Raw genomic sequence first — 6,613 nt, 5'->3', positions numbered from 1 at the left:
ATCAGCAACCACATTTGCTTTTTCTGGATGGTAGTGCACTTCGAGCTCATAATCTTTAATCAACTCGAGCCATCGTCTTTGACGCATGTTCAGATCAGCTTGAGTGAAAAGATATTTGAGGCTCTTGTGATCTGTATAAATATTACACTTCGTGCCCAGAAGATAATGTCGCCAGATCTTCAAAGAATGGACTACAGCTGCTAATTCCAGATCATGTGTGGGACAGTTCTCTTCGTGACGCTTGAGTGATCGAGAAGCATAAGCAATCACCCGATTCTCTTGCATCAGAACACAGCCAATTCCAGTGCCCGAAGCATCACAATAGACATCGAATGGCTTTGTAGTATCTGGTTGAGCTAAGATTGGTGCTGAAGTAAGTAGAGTTCTTAACTTCCGGAAAGCTGTCTCACATTGGTCACTCCAATAGAATTTGGTACCTTTCTTGAGAAGTTCGGTCATAGGTTTAGCAATTCTTGAAAATTCCGGTATGAACCGACAATAATAACCCGCTAACCCTAAGAAACTTCGGATTTCAGCCACTGAGGTTGGAGCCTTCCAGTTTAGCACATCCTGTACTTTACTGGGATCAACAGCGATACCCTCAGTCGTGATAACATGACCTAGAAATGGAACTTCCTTTAGCCAAAATTCGCACTTGCTAAGTTTAGCATATAGCTGATGTTCCCTGAGACGCTGGAGTACTATGTGAAGATGTTGAGCATGTTCTTCTTCCGTCTTGGAATAGATTAAGATATCATCAATAAATACCACGACGAATTTATCCAGCTCTGGCATGAACACCGAATTCATGAGATACATGAAGTAGGCTGGAGCATTGGTTAATCCAAAGGACATGACCAAATACTCATAAAGACCATAACGAGTGGAGAATGCTGTTTTTGGTATATCTGATGGCCGGATTTTGATTTGATGATAACCAGATCGAAGATCTATTTTCGAGAAGAACTTGGCACCGGCTAATTGATCAAAGAGAATATCAATGCGGGGAAGAGGATATTTGTTTTTGATGGTGACCGCATTCAAAGGTCGATAGTCCACACACAATCGTAACCCATGATCTTTCTTTTTCACGAACAAGGCTGGACAACCCCATGGTGAAGTACTGGGTCGGATAAAACCCTTATCTAATAACTCTTGCAACTGAACTTTCAATTCAGCTAACTCACTTGGAGTCATTCTGTATGGTCTTCGAGATATGGGCGCTGTGCCGGGCTGTAACTCAATGACAAACTCAATATCCCGATCGGGAGGCATGCCTGACAAGTCCTCCGGAAACACATCGGGGTATTCACAAACCACTGGAATTACTTCTAGAATCTTCCCCTCAAGATGGTATATGATAGTGGTTGGAATTTCACGCTGGGAAAGATGAATATCCAAATTGCCATGTGTGGAAGAATTGATTCGGACAAAGCGAGATGAAGTATCAAGGGTAACACGATGTTCCTCCATCCAATTCATTCCAAGAATGATATCTATTCCTTGGTTTGGAAGAACAATGAGATCGGTCTGAAAAACTTTCCCACCTAGGTCAAGGGATACACCCGGAACATATTGACCGGCTTTTAACGGTGCACCCGGTGCATGAATAATATATGGTCTTTTCATGTGTGTTACTTGTAAGTTGAGCCGTGCTGCGCACGCTTCGCTGATAAATGTATGAGATGCTCCGGAATCAAATAACACAACAACAGGGCACTGGTTAATGGAAAACATACCCTTCATTACTTGAGTGCCCTCAGTAACATCTTCCAGTGCAGTGTAGTTCACGCGACCAGTCTTTACAGGTACAGTCTTCTTCTTATTACCTTGGGTACTAGAGGTTGAAATTGGTGTAGGAGGCTGGTAATTGACTTGTCTGCGTGGCATGGGACAATCACGTGCAAAATGCCCAGGAAGCCCGCAGTTATAACAAGGATAGTTGCTGGGGCGTACAAACTGCGAAGCAGGAGGTCTCTGCCCTTGCTGTGGCGCTGGGAGACGTGGTACCCACGACTGCTGCTGTGGCGGCCTAGCAACCCAACGGCCTTGCTGCGGTGGATGACTTGGAGCCCGCTGACTTCCTGTCTGTACTAGCTTGTACCTCTGGGGCGCACTGCTGGAAGATACAACAGGTGCCTTCCTCTTTTTGTCGGCCTTATGAGCTAAGGTAGCATCTTCTTGAGTAACAGCCTTATTAACTAGCTCGGTAAAGTTGGCACAGGTTGTTAGAGCTAGTTTGTCCTGCAGCTTGGTATTCAGTCCCCTCCTGAAGCAATCCTGCCTCTTTTCATCACTATCCACATGAAAACCACCATACTGAGCTAACTGGTTGAAGGTTTGAGCATATTGAAGAACAGTATTGTTTCATTGCTTCAATTCCAGGAACTCTGCCATCTTCCTTCTCATCAGACTAGTAGGAATATGATGGGCCTTGAATGCTGCCACAAACTCATTCCAAGTGAGACGCGCACCAGCGGGGAGTAGAGACTTGTGATTAACCCACCATATCTTCGCTGGGCCTCTCAGTTGTTGCGCTGCAAAGGCGGCCTTGTCTACTTCTGTGCAATTGAGGATACTGAACTTGTCCTCAATGGTGCGAATCCATGCATTGGCTTCAAGAGGATCATCTGCCTTGTGGAACAGAGGTGGTTGGGTGGCCAGAAAACCGACATAATCAGTTTCTGTTGGTGGTGCTTGTCGACCTCTGCCGGCATTGTTTTGCACTAATTGCCTCATCAATTCGGTCTGCTCATTGCGGTCAGCAATAAGAGCTGCAATAGCCTGAGCCAAGGAGGGAGGTGGTTGTGGTTGTGCTCCGTGATTCTCATTTTCATGGTTGGCAGCGTGGTTATCACCCATCTGCAAAATAACCACCCCTTGGTTAGCCATTCCGCTATCAGGACTAATTCATGCAAATAAAGAATGTGCATATCTAATATGAACACACAGCACGAATCATTTCCTTTGCGATATGGTTCACCAAGGAAAATAAATAAACCGACTTGCTTCGGTTGAAACCGCATCAACTCAACTTGAACCGCAGGTTGGTAACTCGGGGTTGCACAACTATTAACTACGAAGTTATCAAAAATAATTTTTTTGATGAGACGCAACCACAAACAACAAAGCGATCAACCAACTCAAATATGCCAGATGCATGCACGTTCTATCGTTTCTCACCCAAGCAAGTACCAAATATGGTATACGAAGACAACTAGTGGCACAATTACGTACTCTCCCTACATATACTAGTCGTTCCTACGATCAAGGATTTCATAACGCGCTTAACGAAGTTAGTGTTCCTGCAGACAAACCAAAACAACAAGAGAGATATAATTATCCATTTCTGGACCCTTCGTGCCAGCACACACGAACGGACCCATGTGTCCTACGCCACACGGGTAACGCATATGCAGTTTCCCACATATTCACACATACATTACCATCCACTATAGAGATGGCACCCAGACGTTCGACGCTGAATGGGCAGCGCTGCATACGTCATAACAACGTATTCACTTCTCGTACACTCGCCTTACGGGACATCCAAGGGTAGACGTGTCCCAAGGGTCACGGTCATGGCCAACCGCATGACAGGTTTACATCTCGTAATATTGACTTACGAGATGGCCGTGTTCACAATCACACGGTAAGAAATCCGCACTCCATATCAGGTGGCAGATAGCGACAGACTCATTTGAATTGAGCCTTATCGCCTCCTCGTATGCTCATCATACGGGACCCGCGCACGTATGAAACACGTGGGCTATTCTAAGGACTACCAGAATGCTTACCTTGCTTACCTCAGCGTAGGTGCGTCGTTACAGAATAGTAGTTGTGCACAAAAGTAAGGTTTAATGAGAAGTAAATGCTGGAATGAATAGATACTTAGATGCCTCCTAACTTATAACACATAATTAGGGCATACGAACTATCTATCCTATTCCTTAGCGCATCTAGCGTCAACTTTTCGAAAAACCCAAAAAATTTTTTGCAGTTAAGCACTCAAGTAATCACCCCCCAGTGCAATTAGCTCTGATGCCAGCTGTCACAGAACAGTCCAAATAATACCGATCAAGTGCACTATTAACCATTTAACTTAATCCTCCGATACTGCACTTCACCAGCACACTCAGACTGCCTGCTTTAACCAGGATCGATTGCACAGGAACTCTCGCCAAAAGACGAGCACAGGTGATTACAAGCAACAAAGGTTTTCAAACTTAACTTACAACCAGAGTTAAACAAAAGTCTCCAAATTAATTTACAATAAAGTTTTACAAGCCTGGGGTTACATTTCGAATACAGAGTTCAAACGCAGCGGAAAGCACAACCAGTTGAAACAAGCTTCAAAATACCGTATGGTAAATAACGTCAATGACCAAAAGACGAACTTCACATCTTGCCCACTGATGTGAGGCTCACCTGCCTTCACTTCACGGAGAAGACGGAACCCACTCGACCGTCCAACCTGGAGGAAGAGGCTGACCACTCCAGGACGCACTGATTTCCTCGAAGTCTTCCGAAAGACAACCTGCTCAGAAGGGTTACAACCAAACCCTGAGTACTCTAATACTCAGCAAGACTTACCCGTCGATGGGTATACTTATCCCATTAACTAGACATGCATAGCTCTTTGGCTCTGGAGTTATTTTGCTGAAAAGCTACTAATACTGGATCCTTACTTTCAATATTTTAGCTCCAATTGTGTTGATAGCTAGAAACTAGGTTTGCCTAGTTCTCTAGAGCACACATGGTTCATCATATTATCTTTTCAAGAACATCAACATAAATCCATCTTTTCTCTTTCTGTCCTTTTAATTCTTACTACGATGCGACGCATTGACCAAGGCTCTCATATCCGCGAGTCACGGCGAATCGATCCGATTTAACCTTGCAAGGTGGACCTAACTCACACGACACGTGAAAACCCCGTCGGGCCACACACGTCAACTGTTCCCATAATTACCCCGAAGTCTGAATCAAGCCCGCAAGCACCCGGATGATGAGCCCCGCACGTGCGAACACCCAGTGAACCCGTGGGCTACTTCACCATCCGTCAACCCTACCCAGCACCGCAGGTCGAGACCCAGATTCCGACGCAATTAAGGTAATTAGCTTACCGGTTTCGACTACCTCCTACTTCCGGCATGTGGTTAGTACTGTTCAATCCTCAGTCAAAGAGCCAACAACGGAACGGTCCTCAATCGACGCAGGCGGAGACTCAACTTTCCTTAATCAATAATCATGTCCAACTTTACCTCCGCCCGGTCTCCAATTTCCTTCTCATTGCATTATTACTCAAAACACTGGCTGAAGTAACAACCCTATATCTCGCGGGTGACAGGAAATCACCCGTCTTCTACCGAGTTTACTTAAGCATAGCGGTGCTAGCGATAACTACACTAGTAAGGACACTGGGTTATCAAGATTATGCATCTATGGTTCCAATCAATACCTTGAACGTAAATGCACAATACTTTAAATATAACATGGAGTAATGAAAATAAGGGATATGCTCCGGGGCTTGCCTTGCAAGTCAGTGGGGTTAGCGATTTCTTCGGGAGCGTGCTCGACTGTGTCCTCCTGCTGTTCTCCTGCTTGCGGCTCCTGGACCGGCTCATCAACCAGCTCGTAAACCGCTTCATTCGTGACGTCTACACGTATGAAAAGATGCCATGCAGGAGTTATAACGGTGCAAGGCACTCAGGAGGCAATGTAATGCGAGTAAAAGAAGATATGAATGGCAATCAATTAACGAACAACCATGAAAAACTAGCGATAAAGGAAACGACTTGGTGCTGCTTGGCAGGTTAATTTCCGACTGAGCTTAGCCTGAAGTGTTTCCTTTCAACAACACTCCTAAACTTGCATGAAGAAAGCTAGGTGCACCACAAACAAAAAGAAGCAATAAGGCATTGCTTAGCCACGGTGAAAATAAAGAAAGACTAAATCTAGGAACTAGCTAAACACTAAAACTTAACAAACCGCAACGATCTAGTAGCACAACTTTTCTATCATGAAAAACTACTGATAAGGAGTGCATAAATAAATTACCAACAATTACTGATATATACAAGTATTTACTTTAACTCTAGAAAAGGAAATCAAACAACAATAGATCCACAAACATGTACACAGGCTATGCACCTGAAACTTTTTCAGTAGAGTACACATGCAAAGAGTAGGCTACCATAAAATTTTCAGGATTTTTAGACAAAAAGAACAACCCATACAAAATAAACTAGCTTAAACTCAAACCATAATTTTAGCAGGGGTAAAAATGACATTTCACCAGCACAAGTATTTTTCCTCTGAAGATCTTGATTTAAGAAGACTAACAAAATTTGGTTTGCATTTTTAGCATTTTTATGCATTTTTCTACCAATTATCAAACATTCAGCCAAAATAAACAAAGGAAAATTAAAAAAAAACAAAAACTAAAAGAGGGGGCTGACGACTGGGCCCCACACGTCAGGGAGCCCAGCCCGCCCCCCTCCTCTGCTTCGGCCGCGCATGGCCTGGCGCGGCTGTGGCGACGCTGCCGCCCGCCCACGGCTCGTCGGCGGTGGGGGCTGGCCCGGCCGCAGCCAGGGCACCGCGGCGGGGC

This window comes from Panicum virgatum, chromosome 5N (genome assembly GCF_016808335.1).
Source record: "Panicum virgatum strain AP13 chromosome 5N, P.virgatum_v5, whole genome shotgun sequence".
NCBI lineage: Eukaryota > Viridiplantae > Streptophyta > Magnoliopsida > Poales > Poaceae > Panicum > Panicum virgatum.
This window is presented reverse-complemented; position numbering follows the sequence as displayed.